Source organism: Arvicola amphibius, chromosome 1 (assembly GCF_903992535.2).
Source record: "Arvicola amphibius chromosome 1, mArvAmp1.2, whole genome shotgun sequence".
Lineage (NCBI taxonomy): Eukaryota > Metazoa > Chordata > Mammalia > Rodentia > Cricetidae > Arvicola > Arvicola amphibius.
In genome coordinates, this window is record NC_052047.1 from 19,866,720 (window position 1) to 19,887,682 (window position 20,963).

Consider the following 20,963-nt stretch of genomic DNA (forward strand, 5'->3'; position numbering starts at 1 on the left):
CCTGTTCCAGGAAGGTAGATAGTGACTAGCCTGGTGAGTGAGAGGCAGCAGAAAGGCATAATGGAATCTGTGAAAACTTTCAAAAGTTTCTCCCAGCCCGATATTGCATTTCTACCAAAACCTTTTCAAAATTTTAATCTAGTTGTTAGGGTTTAGCAGTGGATGTGTGCGTTGGATGATTAAGGCCAAGGAATTCTGCAGAGATCACATCATGCAACAAGAGATTAATTCAAGGGGAGGGGAGGGAAAGGCCTTCTCCTTGAAGGGGACAGACAGAGACAGAGAGACAAACTCTGAGAGATACAGAGAGTGACATAGAGACAGAGAGACAAAATCATAGAAACAGAGAGAGTGTGACAGAGACAGAAAGAGAGAAAGAGAGAGAGACACACAGAGAGAGAGAGCACGTCAGACACACAGAGAGAGAGAGAGAGAGAGCGCGTCAGACACAGAGAGAGAGAGAGAGAGAGCGTGTCAGACACACACACACACACACACACACACACACACACACACATAACACAGAGATAGAGAGTGAGCGAGACAGAAAGACAGAGTCAAAGAGACAGAGATGATGGCCTGGACATTTTAAAAGGTAAGTATGTAGGTTTTGGAAGCAGGTGATGTCATGGCTGATGAAGTTGAGCAGACCTGGTTCCTAACAACAGTAAATAATAAAATATATACTATGAAAATGTTAAAAGTGAGTACATTGACAAAGAACTGCCTTATTTAGCATTCCTTATAAATAAACTTAGTTATATGTATATGCTCTGTTTATTCCTTATATCATGTTTATGAAATCTGTTACCTTCCCTTCTGCTTTTGGAGTTAGGTATATAAAGATGTGGATAATAAACACAGGTGATTTCAGTATTCACTGAATTTCCCTTCTGGTCCTGTTCTGTGTTTCTCTCTTTTATTTCTCTCATATCTCTGTTCCTTTTGCTTAATTATTCTAATCTTCATGCTCCTACCCTAGAACATGTGAATTCCATTGAGGCTGGACCTCAACATTTCCTCTCTTCATAATTTTCTGTATTCAGAGAGGGTCAACACAAAACACAAGGACTATCATCAGGTAAATATGAATCATATATAACTGTAGAAATTACATGCTGCTTAGTTAGTTACCAGTTAAGTAAATCAGTAAAAATGTTGGCTGTAGAAAATATACACTGATACTACAACACTAAATTATTTTTCCAAACAACTAAATTATTCAAAACTGACATTCCCTGAAATTATTTTTTTATTGATTACCAAAGTTGATGGCTAGGAGTCATGAAATCTTTCTTCTCTCATTTTAAATGGATTTTTTATTAAACATTTTTGCCTCCTCCCCTCCTCCTATTTCCCTCCCCCTCCCCCCACTCCACTACCCCTCCCTCTCCAGTCTAAAGAGCAGTAAGGGTTCCTCGCACTGTGGGAAGTCCAAGGTCCTCCCCCCTCCATCCAGGTCTAGGAAGGTGAGCATCCATACAGGCTAGGCACCCCCAAAGCCATTACATGCAGTAGGATCAAAACCCAGTGCCATTGTCCTTGGCTTCTCAGCAGCCCTCATTGTCTGCCATGTTCAGGGAGTCCGGTTTTATCCCATGCTTTTTCAGTTCCAGTCCAGCTGGCCTTGGTGAGCTCCCACCACCTCAGTATTGAGGTATACATTTTTCTTTACTCCCGTCCCTTCCTCTCCCTTCACCTTCATCCCTCTCCCATTGTCCCCACTGCTTCCAATTTACTCAGGAGATCTTGTCTTTTTCTACTTCACATGTAGATTACATCCATGTAGGATCCTCATTGTTTAGGTTCTATGGGATTGTGAATTGTAGGCTTGTTTTCTTTGATTTATGTTTAAAACCCATGTATGACTGAGTACATACGGTCTTTGTCTTTCTGGGTCTGGGTTACCTCAATCAATGTGATGTTTTCTAGATCCATCCATTTGCCTGAAAATTTCAATATGTCAATTTTTTTGCAGCTGTGCAGTACTCCATTGTGCAAATGTACCATATTTTCCTTATCCATTCTTCAGTCAAGGGGCATTTAGGTTGTTTCCAGGTTCTGGGTATGACAAACAAAGCTTCTGTGAACATAGTTGAGCACATGTCCTTGTGGTACGATCAAACACCTTTTGGGTATATACCTAAAAGTGATATTGCTGTGTCTTGAGAAAGGTTGTTTCCTAATTTTCTGAGAAATTGCCATACTGATATCCAAAGGGGCTATACCATTTGAACTCCCCACCAACAATGCGACAGTGATATAGGATTCCCCTATGTATGCTGTGAATAAAACTTGTTTGATCCTATAGCAGAGCACAGCAGAACAGAGCTGGGTGGGGAAATTTTTTTTTTTTTTTTTTTTTTTTTTTTTTTTTTTTTTTTTTTTTTTTTTTTTTTTTTTTTTTTTGGTTTTTCAAGACAGGGTTTCCCTGTAGTTTCTAGAGCCTGTCCTGGAGCTAGCTCTTGTAGACCAGGCTGGCCTCGAACTCAGAGATCCGCCTGCCTCTGCTTCCCGAGTGCTGGGATTAAAGGCGTGCGCCACCATCGCCAGGCCTGGGTGGGGAAAATTAAACTGAATGCTGAGAGCAAGAAGGTGGAGTCAGAGAGAAGCTATGGAGCCACCTCCAGAGACAGACATGCTGAAACTTTGCCAGTAATCCACAGCCATGTGGTGATACATAGATTAATAGAGATGGGTCAATTTAGGATATGAATTAGCCAGAAACATGCTTAAGATATTAGTCAAACAGTATTGTGAATGATATGGTTTCTGTGTTATTATTTCGGGGATGAGCAGCCGGGAATAAAAGAGTGGCCTCCTACAACACAGCAGTGTTCCCTTTCCCCCACATTCTCTCCAGCATAAGTTGTCATCAGTGTTTTTTATCCTGGCCACTCTTGGCATTAAATAGCATTGTAATCACCACAAAAATAGAAATTAATTTCACATTGGCATTTAAACAATCCCTCAGCTATTACTTTAAACCAAAAACATTTGAATGTGTTTTTTTTTTACTATATAGAAATTCTGAAGAAACAGGATAGATTTTACAAAGTTATAAACCTAAAATTAACTTAACTATGGCATCTAAGAATCATGGCTAATGATATTGAATATCTGTTATATTTTGACAGCTATCATCTTAATTTAAGATAAAGTTTTAATAATAAGTATGGGAAATATGTTAACTTATATAAGTAAAAATCTTTATATGAATGATATTTTTGAATCAATGAATTTGTCTCTGAGGTATGAGAACTTAAATAGTTATAAGTTTCAGAATCCCCCAAGAATCACAGCACTGAATGGAGGAAGGAGAGTCTGTAGTTCTTCTGACCCTATGTAAATCATTTCAGAAGAAAGTAGGAAAGGCTAGGAAAGCATATTCTAGACAAAATGTTTAATTCATCTTAATGACTCATGAAATATAAATAAAAAAGACTCATGAAAAATAAATGTTTATTGATTATCAGTAATTATTATTTTGGTTTGTAATTCACTAATAGTATTAATTTGCAATTCATAAATATTCTCATGAATATGTGGAAAATAAAAACAACTTTATTTCTCTATAAATTATAGACTATAACCCTTTCTAACTGTCTCTCTATCTGATTTTAATTTAACCTGCTATACATGATAATCAAATCCAAGAAGTGCCACCACAATTTTGATGTGGCTTGGTGACAGTAGTGAGGCATATCTTTGGGAATATACACACTCATAATCTTTTACATGATTAAATTAAATATCGCTATGATGAAAAGATCATATTTAAGACTGATAAAAATTCTGTTCAGTATTTAATGCCTGTGACTTTACCTTGTAAAACGAAAAACCTGTCTCTCGGCTTGTCGTGGTCAGACTCAACTAAACTGAAGCCAAGTCCGCGTTTCATCACCCACATAAGACCAATGTGCAGTAGGCTGCTCGGGGCAGCTGAGCAAGCTGCTCGGAGTTGTGGTGATCTCACAGGCTGTTTTCCTTTCACTATTCCCATTACATACGGACAGAAAGGCAGTTGGGTCTCGCACATAGCTATAGAAGCCCAACTTACTCTATATGCAGAATAAAGTTATTGGTTCTATGTTTTCTCACAGAGCTACTTTGCGTGTTAATGAGATCATGACTACTGCTGCTTTGAGTTCTTTGAACTAAAGGACTCTATAAATAAAAGGCCCTATTATTTCAACCTCCTGTTAGTCACCAAAGAATTGGTGCCTGAAAATACAGCCTTTCACTTGCTCTGTGTGTAAAATCTCCATTGCCTGCAATGGGAGGGTTTGTGCGGCTTAATTACAGGAATCTGCCTCTTCTGCGGGTATTGTACAGTACTATTCTAAAGCACTTCTAAAGAAAAGAGATGCTGACATCCACCCACATTTCACCTAACACTGCAGATCGAAAACAGTTGCTCCAGATGTCCACAGTTTGCTTCCAAAACAGCCTCCTCTCAGGGTATTTGAAGTTTAAATGTTAAGAAACTGCCACTTGAGAGTGAGCATTAAGATTTTCATTAATAGCTCTATGAGTTCTTTGAGGATTCCTGATGACATTTTCATCTGAATTTTGTTTTAGGACCTCTCTCTTTGTGCTCTTTTGAACACACACAGAGAGAGATTAACAGTTCTGGCAGCACATTAATCTTGACAGGCCTAAGAGCTTTCTCCGCGCTCACTATTTTTCTTCACTTTGTAAAAGACTAAACTGATGATGAATAGAAACAATACACTAGTACTAATTCATGCAGCTTTCTTCATCTCTGATACTTTTACAGCATGAATACGCTTTATTAAAGTGACTTAAGTAAAATGCCATAGTATAATGTAGCAATCGGCAAATGTTGTACAGAAATTGTTAAGTAGTTTAATAGCAAGTATGTGAGCTACTCAGAAGGTAATAGAGTTTGAAATACTTTATTATAGTTTCTATGTAAAGATGCATTCAAAACTTTTTGTTTTGAATTTTCTGTAAACAATGGTATTTGAAACACCAAATAGTGTTCTTAATTGCCACTTATTTGTATTATTTTTGCTTTCTAAAATTTATAAGCGGATTATACTTTGATAGTCTACCTTTACATTTATTGGATTTATGGTTCAAGATACCTTCATTTATCTCTATCATTTCAAAAATCCTTTTCCTATCTTTAATATATTCAAGCATAATGAATTAGTATTTAATATTGTGATATGATCTATAATGAGCAGCAATAAGAGGTAATTTATAGTTACACATATTGGGAAATGCATACAACCAAATAGCTTTGTAAAAATCTTGTCATAGAATCAGATAAGAAGGCAGTCTATGGACACTAGTCTTAATATTTTTTTCTCCATACTACAAACATATTTTAATGTACACAAACTAATAAATATGATATAGGAAACAACAGAAGAAAAGATCTTATTCATTTTTATAAATGAATGGATAACATATTTACTATTCAATAAAAAGACTCCTATTTAAGTTTAATGTATTAAATTTGTCTTTTTGTGTCTGCTTTCTTCATTGGCTTATTTGGAGCTCTATATAAGCTCAAATGAATATTTCAGAATTATGAATGTTGCATTATAGGGAATAAAGTTATATTTTTCTTCAATAGCCTCATAGTTATCAAACATTATTTGAATATTCTGAGTTAACAACAAACTCTTCAAAACAATAATGATCCAAATATCCATCATAGGCACCTGAGTGCCTAGAGTTATTAGAACACAAAATAGGACTCAGTTTGCCACATACCTATGCATAGAGTCTTAATAGAACACTGGATGACTTAGAGTATCAGCAGAAATGGTCAGAAGGTTTTCCAGACAGAAAGCCAGGTTTTCCAGACAGAAAGCCAATCAGTCAGTTTACTAAAGATAGACAGTTTATGTAGCAGTTCAAATTTTAAGCTTTTCTTAGAAAATAAAAACATCAAAATAGATAGAGACACTGTTTTTGCCCTCTTAACAATAATGGCTAAATTTTAATGAGTGTCCCAGATGTTGGTTTGTGAGTGCTTGCAATGAAATCAGAAAATGAATTGTCATAAATGCTTTATAACACAGGAGCTGCACTGTAATTTTCTTTTTAGGAAAAGTCAACTGAGATTCAGTGACTTTCCAGAGACTATTGTCCGGATGGTTGGAGGCTCATCATCAAGAGGCAGTGTTCATACCTTCATCCTCACCCTGGATTACGTCTCTATAAAGACATTAAATTAAAGTCACCTCATCCGCACTTCTTTGGTCTACCCATACATTTTACAGCTGGACAGTGCGCATCACAACCTACTTGATCTCAGTCGGGGCAAAAGGGGTGTCAATCAGCAGCAGGTTTGCATACCTTCCTATTATATGTATGCAATCTTCCTGACTTCTAACTAAAATGATATATTCAATCTAGACTTTTGTTAATATATTCATTGTCTTGCGTTGCATTCTAATTTTCTGTCTTTGACAGTTCAGCATGTATATGCACATTGTTACTTATTTTTGTGTTTGTGCTATACTGTATATATATAATTTCATATAAATATATAATATGGATATTATACTTACACATCAATATAGCATGCACACACACCAAATTAGATAATGAAGTATTTATGTATATATGATCATGCAATTTGTGCACATAGGTAGATTATTGATGGAAAAGAATCATATTACTGTACTAAGTATGAGGCTGTAGTATGGAAAAGGAGAATGAGTGTGCTTAGCAATGGTTCATTACAGAAAGCATGATTATTAACTAAATGACTGTATCAGTAAAGGCTTCATTGGTATTATTAGATGACAACAGATAACATTTGCTTGTATGTTGTGGAATATTTGTCTAATCATGCAAACATGTGTTGTCTTTGTTTAGCTATGTAAAGATTGTTGCTTTTGTTTTAATTATGTAAGGATGTGCTGCTATTTCACTTTGTCTACCCAAGGCACCTGATTCGTCTAACAAAAAGATGAATGGCCAATAATGAGGGAGAAGGTATAGGTGGGATTACCAGGCAGGGAGAGTATGTAGGAAGAGTAATTTAGGTTCAGAAAAAAAAGAAAAGAAGAAAAAGAAAAGGAGTCAGGGAGATACTAGGGGTAAGCCACACAGATACAGAAGAAGCAAAAAAGTAGGATATAGAGAATGAAAGAAAGGTAAAAAGCCCCGAGATAAAACGTAGTTGAATAGAAACAGGTTAAATTAAGCTAAAAGAGCTACTGGTACAAGCCTAGGCTAAGGCTGAGCATTCATAATTAATAATAGTCTCAGTGTATTCTTCTGGGAACTTGTTGGAAGACCAAAGAAAATTCCAACTTCATTTGTGATTCTTTCATCTTTCTAAATTTCTCACTATTTGATTTTTGCATTGTCCCAATCTGTTCAAGATTTCTAGTTTTAAGACATTTTTCTTAGCTCAAGAATCTCTCCACGGTTGTGGTTTATTTTCTTCGTTGATATTTTCCAGGTCTAATAACTCACATTTCTTCATTTTCCCTCAGTTATTCCTCTACTCGGTCTTCACCTACACTGCCAAATATAAACATTGACAAACACCCAAATACATGTTCTCTGCAAAAACCAATTGACCACTCAGAGTTATGTTTGATACTGCTGATGATTTTTATCTGAGAAAAATCTTCAGATTCTTTAACCTGTTTTGTCTTCACTTTTGCATCTTAGCTAAAGAACTCTGCTGTCTAGTCTCAGTGAGATGTTGAATAGAGGGAACTCAGGGTCCAGTGATTGCTTCTCCCTCCTTCTTTTCTGCTTTCCCACGACTGACTGTCTCATCTTTCAAAAATGCAAATGTGATCACACTGCCAGCTGGTGCCTGTTCTATGGCTGCCATGACCTGTAGATGGAATGTCTAATCTTTTAACTATTCAAATTCTTTAGTGTTATTCAAGTTGTGTCTTCAGCAGAGTTATAGTCCAGTGTTTGTTAACAGAGAATCAGATAGATAGAGTTTCTCAATCTTGCAGAAGACTTTTAATGTTTTTACAATTCCTTTCTATACATTTAAATTATGAGTAACTGAAAAAGAAACAGTTTACATATTTGATCAAAATTTATTTACAAAAATCCAGTGCTTCGCCTTAACTTTTCTATGAAAAACTGTCTATTCCTCAGAATATAAGAAATCTCAAATAATTTTTTTCCTAGACAAGATTTCTCTGTAGCTTTGGTGCCTGTCCTGGAACTAGCTTTTGTAGACCAGGCTGGCTTTGAACTCACACAAATCCTCCTGCCTCTGCCTCCTGAGTGCTGGGATTAAAGTCATGCACCACCACTGCCTGGCTCTCAAATATTTTTTCTTATATTCTTTAATTAAATTATACTTTCAAGAAAAGATTAAAAGTTATTTTCTTGATGAAATGTTTTTGTTTGTTCATTTGTTGTTGTTTTGTTTTTTGTTTTTTGAGTTTTTTTTCTTTTTTTTTTTGAGACAGGGTCTCTCTGTAGCTTTGGAGCATGTCCTGGAACTAGCTCTTGTAGACCAGGCTGGCCTTAAACTCACAGAGATTCCTCCTGAGTGCTAGGATTAAAGGCGTGTGCCACCACCGCCCAGCTTGATGAATATTTCTTTTAAGTCTCAGTTATGACGACATTACTATTTAAATCTCCATACCCGCATTTTGGAGGTTAAGCAGGGGATGTTTACATCATGACTTTGCATGGAAATCATTGCATGTAAGTAATCCTACATGTGTCTATATTTACAGAATTGTTATGGTATAATTTTAACTATAGCCTCCCCTGAAACAACTCTTGCTGATACAGCCTTTTTATCCAGAGATGATATGTCATTATTTTTTGTATCATTCTGGTTCCATGAGCAGCTGTCTCTAAATATCTACATAAGACATAGTTGCAATTTTATCATCTGGTATAGGAGGATGATTGCAAATAATCCCTCTCTTTTTTTATGCCTATCTGCATCTTTTGCTTAGAAACAGTCATATGGCTGCTTTTGTCTATATTCCTAGGCTGCCAGAGGTCCTGGCAGATGACAAGTTACAATGAGTACTTGAATTAAAGGATGTGTTCAGATGTGCTAGATAGAGGACAATTCCTCCACTGTTTAATGGCTTTTGAGAAAAATAAATAAAACCAAACAAAACCGTAAGCAAAGCCACCTTAGTTCCTCCATGAACAGATGTGTTAATACTCATTTGTGTCTGAGAAAATAGTGTTCTGCATCTGCTTTAACATCTTTTATGCCACTCCCAGAGACTCCAGAAAATATAACAATATAATTACCTTACTTGGGGCATTTGATGTAATAATTAGGCCCTACTGATGTAATAAATACTCTAACCAAAGCAATTTAGGGAGAAATGGTTTAATTTAGTTCTTAGTTCAAGGACTAGTCCTTCAGAATGTTGGAGAGCTCAAAGCAGCAGAATCTTCAAGCAGGTGTTCACATTATATCTACAGTCAGCAAAAGAGCCACAGATAAATTGTTTTCTGCTTAGTACTCTTTAACTTCTAATGCAGAAAAAAAAAATGCTCAGGAAATGGTGCCTCACATAGGATGCATGTTTTTTCAACTACAATTAATGTACTTAAGATTATCCCCTGCAAGAATGGCCAGAGGTCCGTCTGCCACAGGATTTTATATTCTCTCAAGCTGACATTTTACACTAACTACAACACTAAAGAAAAGAGTTTACTTGAAAACCTTTTTTTTTTTTTTTTTTTTTTTTTGATTTTTCGAGACAGGGTTTCCCTGTAGTTTCTAGAGCCTGTCCTGGACCTAGCTCTTGTAGACCAGGCTGGTCTCGAACTCACAGAGATCCGCCTGCCTCTGCCTCCCGAGTGCTGGGATTAAAGGCGTGCGCCACCACCCTTTGAAAACCCTTTTTAAAAGATTGTCTCACACTCATAAATTGTTTCTGTATTTTGATTGAAGAACTGAACTTTGGGTTTTAAAAGTAATATGATCATTGTAAGATTGCTAAAAACATGTGTGTTAGGTGGTTACATGGATCAGCTCCTATAAGTCATGAAAATTTAATCCCTGGAATATGTTAGATTCTTTCTCATTGCTGGGAGTGACTATCAAATTGCTGTTCTAAGACTTTTCTAAAACAGTGTGAATTGTGAATCTACAGTGTTTTGGGGGTGTCCCACTGTTGTCCATTCAGGGACACAGCTGGGAATAGGTATATATGCTAATGAATTTTTTTCATGACAATTGCAAATATGAATGGCATTTATAAAAATGTTTCAAATTGTTTTGAAGTATGTATGTCAAATTCATAATGAAATAGAAAGTTTGAAAATTTAATTACTTTGCTACTACAATGCCATAATGCATTTGGAAATTCAATGTTAATTATCTATTTTATGTAAACATTTTGAAGAAGATAATAGATGATAGATAGATGATAGATAGATAGATAGATAGACTTATTTTGATATAAACTACTTTTGACAGAGATAACCAAACAGTATAGATGATCTCTTTATGTTAAGTTATGAGCAAGTTCTTTAAATTCTAATTAAAAGTTTTTCTTAGCTGTCAAATTGTGATGATTATGTGTTTAATATGTCTAAAAAGATTTTTGCAAAAATGAGTTTTAATTTTTAGTTCATTAAACAAATGTTCAAATGTGATGTTACACTGACAGCAATATAATGTCCAAACACAAAGAACTCTCCATAATAGAGTTAAAACCTTGACATGTAATATTTGAACATTAATCAAATAGGACACTTATTCACTTCCTTTTTGTTAGAGAAATGAGAAATTCATTGTCAATCATGACATAGTGGGCAAAGCATAAGTCTAGGTAAGTAGTCTTTCTTATTTTAGTAAGAAAATTTGAATGGTCCATAGAATTGTGACTCCCTCATTTACTTAGGTGAAGTTTATATAATTTCAATAATATCCTCAGGCAATCTTAAAAACAAAACCAAAGAAATATGGCATGATCTTGGTTCTTTTAGGTACCATAGTTAAGAAAGGAAAAATCAAAAGAGAAAGCGAGAGTATGTTATAGAGAAAACACAAATAAGAGAGCTTAGATTGGGAACTTGAGGGTTGGGCAAGACTGGGCCAAGGGAAGATGGGGAGAGAAAAGTGTGAAGGGGAGAGCGGGGGGAGCTCGGAGGAATGGGGTGCTTGGGATATAGGAAGGGTGGATATGAGAGCAGGGAAGCATATATCTTAATTTAAGGAGCTACCTGAGGGTTGTCAAGAGACTTGACCCTAGAGGGGTTCCCAGGTTTCCAGGGAGACGCCCCCAGTTAGTTCCTTGGGCAGCTGAGGAGAGGGAGCCTGAAAAGGCCAGTTCCTATAGCCATACTGATGAATTTCTTGCATATCACCATAGAATCTCCACCTGACGATAGATGAAGAAAATGACAGAGCCCCACCTTGGAGCACCGGACTGAGCTCCCAAGGTCCTGATGAGGAGCAGAAGGAGAGAGAACATGAGAAAGAAAGTCAGGACCGTGAGGGAACCTCCAGCTGGCGACAGATGGGGAAGATGACTGAGCCCCACATTGGAGCACTGGACTGAGCTCCCAAGGTCCCGATGAGGAGCAGAAGGAGCGAGAACATGAGGGAGAAAGTCAGGAACGAGAGGGGTGCGTTCACTCATGGAAACGGTGGGACAGAACTAATGGGAGATCACCAACTCCAGTTGGAATGGGACTGATGGATCATGCGACCAAACCCGTCTCTCTGAGTGTGGCCAACAGCGGGGGCTGACTGAGAAGCAAAGGACAATGGCTCTGGGCTCTGATTGTTCTTCATGGACGGGCTCTGTGGGAGCCTTCTCAGCTTGGTCGATCACCTTCCTGGACCTGGGGGGAGTTGGGAGGACCTTGGTCTTAGCATAGAGTGGGGAACCCTGATGGCTCCTTGGCCTTGAGAGGGAGGGAGGGGAGGTATGGGTGGAGGGGAGGGGAGGGAAGGGGGAGAAGGAGGGGAGAGAAGGGGCAGAAGGAGGGGAGGGAGGGGGGAGGAGGAGGGAAGGAGATGGAAATTTTTAAATATAAAAAAAAAATAAAAAAAAGAAAAAAAAAGAAAAAAAAGAGAGCTTAGATGAACATATAATTAAATCTCAAAGCTCACAAATCACCTTAACTTCACCAACTCAATCAAATACCTTAAATCAACATAGAAACTTAGTTCCAGGTTAAAAAAAAATAACTTTTGTATTTAGATTTGGGGTGAAAATCTGAAAATTTTATTGCACTCACTACCTACTTTGAGAAAGTGACACTTTATTTGCAAACTATGTCATATTTTCTCAGTCTATGGTTTTATGAGAATCTGGAAAGAGGATTAGTGAACTAGAAAACATGCCAGGAACTATTGCCCAGAATGAAACAGAGTACAAATTTCTGGAACGTGAGGACAGTAGAGTAGAAGAAAGCTTATTGAATAAGTGACTGAAATCCCAGAAGGAGAGCAGAGAGAGAGTAGGACGGGCCAAGCACAGAGCATAATTGTGAAAACTGCCTAAGTGTTTTGAAACAAGACAAAGGAAAATTCATTACTTATAACAGGTCATAAAATAGGAATTTAAAACAATAGATGATCAGTTAGCATGCGGTGCAGAAACTTCATAAATATATAGATCAAAAGAAAATTCTTCAAATTCAGTGATTTTAAAGGTTGTGTGATACAGGAACAGTTGATTTTGTCACATCGTTACTGGAAGGTATGTACAAACGTAGCAAGATATGCAATGTGGTTTAAAAATAAAAATTAACTGCTAACATAAGATTGTCTGCTAACTAAACTATAGTAACATGAAACAAGTAATAAAAATGATATTTCGATGTTGGTAAAAATAAAAGAACAAAGAACTATCAATCATGAATTATTCTCATGCATTGCATGCTTAGTGATTTTAATTTTAATTATACTCATTTATAGTATAATATCAATACTGTCAGAATATTTTTGAAAGATTTAATTTTTAATTTAGTTTTGTCTCTTTTTTTCTGAAATCCATGGCTTTAGCCATGACTGTTTATAGCTAAGTGAACTATATTTTATGTCTATGTGGCTGTGAGAAATTTTTTTGAAACAGATCTCTCTGTTTGAGGGCTATTTCCCTCTGCATCTGCTTCCTATTCTCTCCTAGAATTTATAATGGAATCTGTTAGCTTTCTGTTACTAACTATTGCAACTTAGATAGTTAACATGTTGTTGAAAAACTACTTGCCTTATTTTATAATTTTGGAGGATCTAGTCATGAATCAAATAATTACTTCAAATATTTATTTAAATAAGCCAGGTCATGGAGGTTCTCGTGTATAGACATCACATTTTTAATGACAACTCCTTATTAAAGGTATAAAAGTGTGTGTGTGTGAGAGAGAGAGTGAGAGAGAGAGCATATGTGTATGTTTGTGTGTGTATATATGAAAGTTGGATAAATATAGGGTTTACTAATATTAATTTTAGTTTGAATGACAATATTTTTTTTCCTTTTAAGATATCAGAAAAAGAAAGGAGGAGAGAGGAAGGGAGAGTGAGTGAGACCAGAGAAGTTTTTCAAAATTTTGGTAATAAATTCAATTTATCAACACTAAAAGTTAGACTTGGGGCATTAGTTTCAGTTTGTGTATCAGGTAGAGTCAAATGTGGTCAAGAATATAGTCTCAAACAGGTGTTAAAACTGGGATATTGCACAATCAGAGTCAAGGTGTTATTTCTTTTTGACGAAGATGAGAACATGACAAGAAGGAAAAAATTCTCAAGTGCAAAATGCAGTTAATCACCCAAATGTCAGTCCTGAATGAGGCCATCATTCAGATACTTGACACAACATGGAGGGAGCCTTGTTTTGTCGGCGCCTTATGGTTCCCAGGAGACACTCCCAGGCAGTTACCAAAACCCGCTGCTGCTGTTGGCCTTGAATTCTCCCTAATGGATGCCATTCAGTTACTGTTCTCTGATGTTTCTGACAGAAAATTGATGTCTGAAGAGACCTTGTTTGTTTGTCCTTTAATATCCAAGGGGAACAGCATGCTTCGTGTTCCATCTGTGAAGCATCCTTATTTTAATCAGGATCTCTTACATAAGCTAAAAGAGAAATTGATCGAAGGTGTTACTCTGCTGTCAAAGAGAAAATTTTCATTTGAGAAGCCTCAAGAGAAAAATATTCTTTCTATGCAGGCATAAACAGAGCAGTCTCTCTTTACCATCTTTCTAATCTATCTATCATCTATCTATTTATCTATCTGTCTGTCTGTCTGTCTGTCTGTCTATCATCTATCTATCTATCTATCTATCCATCATCTATCTATCTATCTGTCTGTCTGTCTGTCTGTCTATCATCTATCTATCTATCTATCTATCTATCTATCTATCTATCATCTATCTATATCTATCTATATCTATCTGTCTGTCTGTCTGTCTGTCTGTCTATCATCTATCTATCTATCTATCTATCCATCATCTATCTATCTATCTGTCTGTCTGTCTGTCTGTCTATCATCTATCTATCTATCTATCTATCTATCTATCTATCTATCATCTATCTATATCTATCTATATCTATCTGTCTGTCTGTCTGTCTATCATCTATCTATCTATCATCTATCTATATCTATCTCTATCTATCTATCTATCTATCTATCTATCTATCTATCTATCTATCTATCTATCTATCTTGTCTATCAGTCTCTTTTGTCTGGCATACAATGGCATACTTGCTAGCTGACAATAAACACTAAATCTCTTTGCATACCTGTTTGTACTCCCCAGCAACAGCAACAACTTAAGTGTTTAGGATTCAGAAACTCTGAATAAAGTGTACATTCTTGAATAAAGGATTTATGATGGGTTTTCATGGGTAGTTAAACATAGAATGAACTAGTAGCCATTTTTTTTAATTTTTAAAATTATTTATGTGCATGTGTGTGTTGTTGGTGTGTGTGTATATGCCCTTGTATATGTATGGGTATATATGAGTGTGGATTAGGGACAAAAGAGGGTAGCTCTCAAGTGTCCTTTATCATACTCTCCCCATTCCTTTAAGGCAGGGAATCTCCTTTAATACATATCTCTGATTTCCGGGTTAAGTTTTAGCATAGCAAGCCTTATCTATCCTCCTAGCATCATTCATAGAGAGCTGGAGTTACAGCGAAGACGCTTGTACGTGGACTCCAGTGCTCATTGCTGCGTATCAAACATTATTAAACATCGAGTGATCTCTCCAGTTCCGGGGTAACACTTTTACAATAGAAAAGAAAATCAAAATATGTCGTTGTCTTGAATTTTAAATTTGATAATGAAATATTGATTTGCAATTTGGCAAGTCACTAGCCAGCTCTCTGTTTTAACATTTGGAAAGGGTAGCAAAGCACTAAAATAATGCAAAAGTCAACAGGAGACTTGTTAAAGGTGCACATCAAAAGATGAGTTGTTCTACATACTGAAAGGATGTTTCTATTCAGGCTTCAGTGGAAAATGAAAGTGGGAGCTGGAAAAATAAGCACAGTTGAGACGACTAACAAACCCAAATCCCAGTCTTGCTTTGTTCTTTGCATTTAGATATAAATTATTGAGTTTCTGCAACAAGAGCTTTCAAATGTTAAATTCTAAAGAATACTATCTATATTATCTAAACAAGAAGACAATGAATTGTTTTTAATAAAATTCATATTTTGCAAAGATATTCAAATGTAATTCAGTAAGAGTTCTACAGTTAATCATACTATGAAATATGGCAGTTACTGTATAAATGAACAGTAAAGGAATCAAAATTAAGCTCATTGATGTTAAACTGTTAGATAGGTAAAACGAAGAATTTAAAATTAATTAATTGCATTCCTTTTTTGTAAAATGATGTTACTGTAGCTCTTATTTTTTTCTCAACAGTCTCTTTTTCAGGAATACTTCAGGGAAAGAATAATATGTTAATCATAGAACATGGAATCTAAAGTACTTAAGTTTTTATAAAATATCTCTTTGTCACTTAGATCAATGTTGCTATCTCACCACAAATGGGAGAATAAACCCTGGCACAGAATTATTTTCTAGCATTTTATTTTTTGGTCTGTAAAGTGTTTCACATAATTCTTCTTATATATTTGAACTGTTGTTTTGTCATAATTGAGAACACTCATTTTTAATTTCCAAACATAATTTTAATAGGGGTCATTTACCATACTAAATCTTTCAATGCAAAAAAGTATAAATAGAAAGAAATTAAAGACTTTATAGAATTCAGCGAAAATGAATACACAGCATGCCAAACTTATGCGACAAAATGAAAGCAGAAATGTTCTAAGTAAAAAGTGTCTGCATAAAATAGTTGGACAGATCCCATACTAGCAACTTAACAGCAAACTTAAAAGATCTAGAACAAAAAAGTAAACACACACAAGAGGAATAGATGGCAAGATTGAATCAAATTGAGAACTAAGATCAATAAAATAGAAACAAAGAAATAAATACATAGAATAAATGATACAAAGAGTTGGTTCTTTGAGCAAGTCAACAAAATAGACAAAACTTTACTCAAGTCGTACTTTAAAGATATAGCAATAAAAATTGAATGTTATTTGCCTAAAAACAGCTACATTGATCAATGGAATCAAACTGAACATTCAAACATAAATCCACACATCTTTGAATAGCTGATTTTTGACAAAGAAGCAAGAAATACAAACTTGTAACAAAAAAGATAGCATCTTCAACAAATGCTCCTGGCTAAACTGAGTATCTGTGGAATGTGGAAAAATGAAAAATGATGTATGTCTTTCTCCCTTCATCAACCAAAATCTAAGTTGATCCAGGACATCAGCATAAAACAAGATACACTGATTCTGATAGAAGAAAAAGTAGGGATAGTCTTGAGCATAATGGCTCCTGAAATGATTTTTCTATACAGAATGGTGATAGTATAAGCACTATAATAAACAATTAAGAAATAGGGTTTTTTCTTTTTTTTTCTTTTATATCTCTTTTTTTTTTTTGCTTCCATCTCCTCCCCTCCTCCTTCCCCTTCCCTCCCGTCCCCTCCACACATACCCCCTCCCTCCCTCTCCAGGCCAAGGAGCCATCAGGGTTCCCTACTCTATGTTAAGACCAAGGTCCTCCCAACTCCCTCCAGGTCCAGGAAGGTGATCGACCAAGCTGAGAAGGCTCCCACAGAGCCCATCCATGCAGAAGAATCAAAGCCCAGCACCATTGTCCTTGGCTTCTCAGTCAGCCTCACCTTCGGCCACATTCAGAGAGTCCGGTTTGGTCCCCTGTTCCATCAGCCCCATTCCGACTGGACTTGGTGGTCTCCCGTTAAATCTGTTCCACCGTCTCAATGGGTAAAAGCACTCCTCGCGGTCCTGGCTTCCTTGCTCATGATCTCCCTCCTTTTACTCCTCATCAGGACCTTGAGAGCTCAGTCTGGTGCTCCTATGTGGGGCTCTGTCATTTTCTCCATCCAATGCCAGGTGAAGGTTCTATGGTGATATGCAAGATATTCATGAGTATGACAATAGGATCTGGACATTTATGGCACTCTCTCCTCACCTGCCCTAGGAACTAGCTGGGGTCGTCTTCCTGGACACCTGGAAACCCCTCTAGAGTCAAGTCTCTGCCAACCCTAGAATGGCTCCCTTAACTAAGATATATAATTCCTTATTCCCATATCCACCCTTCCTATACCCCAACCATCCTATTCCCCTAAGCTCTTCCCATCCTCCACTTCACCCTTTTCTCTCCCCATCCCCCCCATCCCCCTATCCCACCCCACCCCCATGTTCCCATTTTTTGTCCGGCAATTTTGTCTACTTCCAATAACCGGGAGGATAACTATATGTTTTTCTTTGGGTTCACCTTCTTATATAGCTTCTCTGGGATTTTTTACGAATTATAGGCTCGATGTCCTTTATTTATGGCTAGAAACCAATTATGAGTGAGTACATCCCATGTTCCTCTTTTTGGGCCTGGGTTACCTCGCTCAGGATGGTGTTTTCTATTTCCATCCATTTGCATGCAAAATTCAAGATGTCATTGTTTTTTACCGCCGAGTAGTACTCTAATATGTATATATTCCACACTTTCTTCATCCATTCTTCCACTGAAGGGCATCTAGCTTGTTTCCAGGTTCTGGCTATTACAAATAATGCTGCTATAAACATAGTTGAACAAATGCTTTTGTAATATGATTGGGCATCTCTTGGGTAAATTCCCAATAGTGGGATTGCTGGGTCCTGGGGTAGGTTGATCCCAAATTTCCCGAGAAACCTCCACACTGCTTTCCAAAGCAGTTGCACAAGTTTGCATTCCCACCAGCAATGGATGAGTGTACCCCTTACTCCACATCCTCTCCAGCAAAGGCTATCATTGGTGTTTTTGATTTTAGCCATTCTGACAGGTGTAAGATGGTATCTCAAAGTTGTTTTGATTTGCATTTCCCTGATTGCTAAGGAGGTTGAGCATGCCCTTAAGTGTCTTTTGGCCATTCGAACTTCTTCTGTTGAGAATTCTCTGTTCAGTTCAGTGCCCCATTTTTTAATTGGGTTAATTAGCATTTTAAAGTCTAGTCTCTTGAGTTCCTTATATATTTTGGAGATCAGGCCTTTGTCTGTTGCGGGGTTGGTGAAGATCTTTTCCCAGTCAGTAGGCTGCCTTTTTGTCTTAGTGACAGTGTCCTTTGCTTTACAGAAGCTGCTCAGCTTCAGGAGGTCCCATTTATTCAATGTTGCCCTTAATGTCTGTGCTGCTGGGGCTATACGTAGGAAGCGGTCTCCTGTGCCCAAATGTTGTAGAGTACTTCCCACTTTCTCCTCTAACAGGTTCAGTGTGTTCAGATTGATATTGAGGTCTTTAATCCATTTGGACTTGAGTTTTGTGCATGGTGATAGACACGGATCTACTTTCATTCTTCTACAGGTTGACATCCAGTTATGCCAGCACCATTTGTTGAAGATGCTTTCTTTCTTCCATTGTGTGCTTTTAGCTCCTTTATCAAAAATCAGGTGTTCATAGATTTGTGGGTTAAGATCTGGGTCTTCTATTCGATTCCATTGGTCGACTTCTCTATTTTTATGCCAATACCAAGCTGTTTTCAATACTGTAGCTCTGTAATAGAGTTTGAAGTCAGGGATGGTAATGCCTCCAGAAGTTCCTTTATTGTATAAGATTGTTTTGGCTATCCTGGGTTTCTTGTTCTTCCATATAAAGGTGATTATTGTCCTCTCAAGATCTGTGAAGAATTTTGATGGGATCTTTAAGGGGATTGCATTAAATCTATAGATTGCCTTTGGTAGTATTGCCATTTTTACTATGTTGATCCTCCCAATCCAAGAGCAAGGGAGATCCTTCCATTTTCTGGTGTCCTCTTCAATTTCTTTCTTAAAAGACTTAAAGTTCTTGTCAAATAGGTATTTCACTTCCTTGGTTAGAGTTACCCCAAGATATTTTATGCTATTTGTGGCTATCGTGAATGGTGACGCTTCTCTGATTTCTTTCTCTGCTTCCTTATCCTTTGTATATAGGAGGGCAACTGATTTTTTGGAGTTGATCTTGTATCCTGCCACACTACTAATGGAGTTTATCAGCTGTAGGAGTTCTTTGGTGGAGTTTTTCGGGTCGCTTATGTACACTATCATATCATCAGCAAATAATGAAAGTTTAACTTCTTCCTTTCCAATTCGAATCCCCTTGATCCCCTTGTTTTGTCTTATTGCTATTGCTAGAACTTCAAGTACTATATTGAAGAGATAAGTAGAGAGTGGACAGCCTTGTCGCATTCCTGAATTTAGTGGGATGGCCTTGAGTTTCTCTCCATTTAATTTGATGTTAGCTGTCGGCTTGCTGTAAATAGCCTTTATTATATTTAGGAATGACCCCTGTATCTCTAATCTCTCCAAGACCTTTATCATAAAGGGGTGCTGAATTTTGTCAAATGCTTTTTCTGCATCTAATGAGATGATCATATGGTTTTTATCCTTCAGTTTATTTATATGATGGATTACATTGATAGATTTTCGTATGTTGAACCAGCCCTGCATCTCTGGGATGAAGCCTACTTGATCATAGTGGATAATTTTTCTTATGTATTCTGAGTGAGGTAACCCAGACCCAAGAAGATGAACATGGGATGTACTCACTCATAATTGGTTTCTAGCCATAATTAAAGGACATCGAGCCTATAATTCAGGATCCTTAAGAAATAGGGTTTTATGAAACTGAAAAGCTTCTGAAAGGCAAAAGATAGGGTCAATTGGACAAATATCAGCCTAAAGAATGGGAAAAGATTTTTACCACCTTCATATTCCAATAGAGGATCAATATAAAATAAAAAGAATTCAAGAAACTAGATATCAAGTCAACAACAACCATAAATCCAATTTTAAAATAAGATACTGATCTAAACAGAGAATACTCCAATAGAGAAATCTCACATGTGTAAGAAACACAAGTCGAACACTCTTTCAATACTGATGAGCTTGCAAGTTTTTGCAGTCACTTTGGATATCAATAAGACAGTTGCACAGAAAACTGGAAATAGATTTACTTCCAGATACTACAATATCACACTTGGGCATATACCCAAAGGATGTTACATCTTACCACAAGGACACTTTCCAGAAACTGGAAATAAGCCTCAACTAGAGAATGGATAAAGAAAATCTGGTACATTTGCATGATGGAGCTCAACTGTTAAAAAAAAAAGACATCATTAAATTGCAGGCAAATGGATAGAACTAAAAGAAAGAGATTGTCATGTGTGAGTAAGCCCAGACCCAGAAAGAAAAATATGGTATGTATTCACTTAAGTAGACATTAGTTATTAAGTAAATGATAACCAACATAAAGTCTATAGACTAAGCAAAGTTTGGTAAAAAGGAGACCTCTATGGAAGAAGCATGGATATCAATAGGAAGTTGAAAATAGAATAGATTTTGCAGATGAGAATAGGAGCAGGAGGGATCGGGTGTTGGGAAATATGGGATGGAGCAATAGAGTATGCAGAGAAACAGTTGGAACTGGAGTC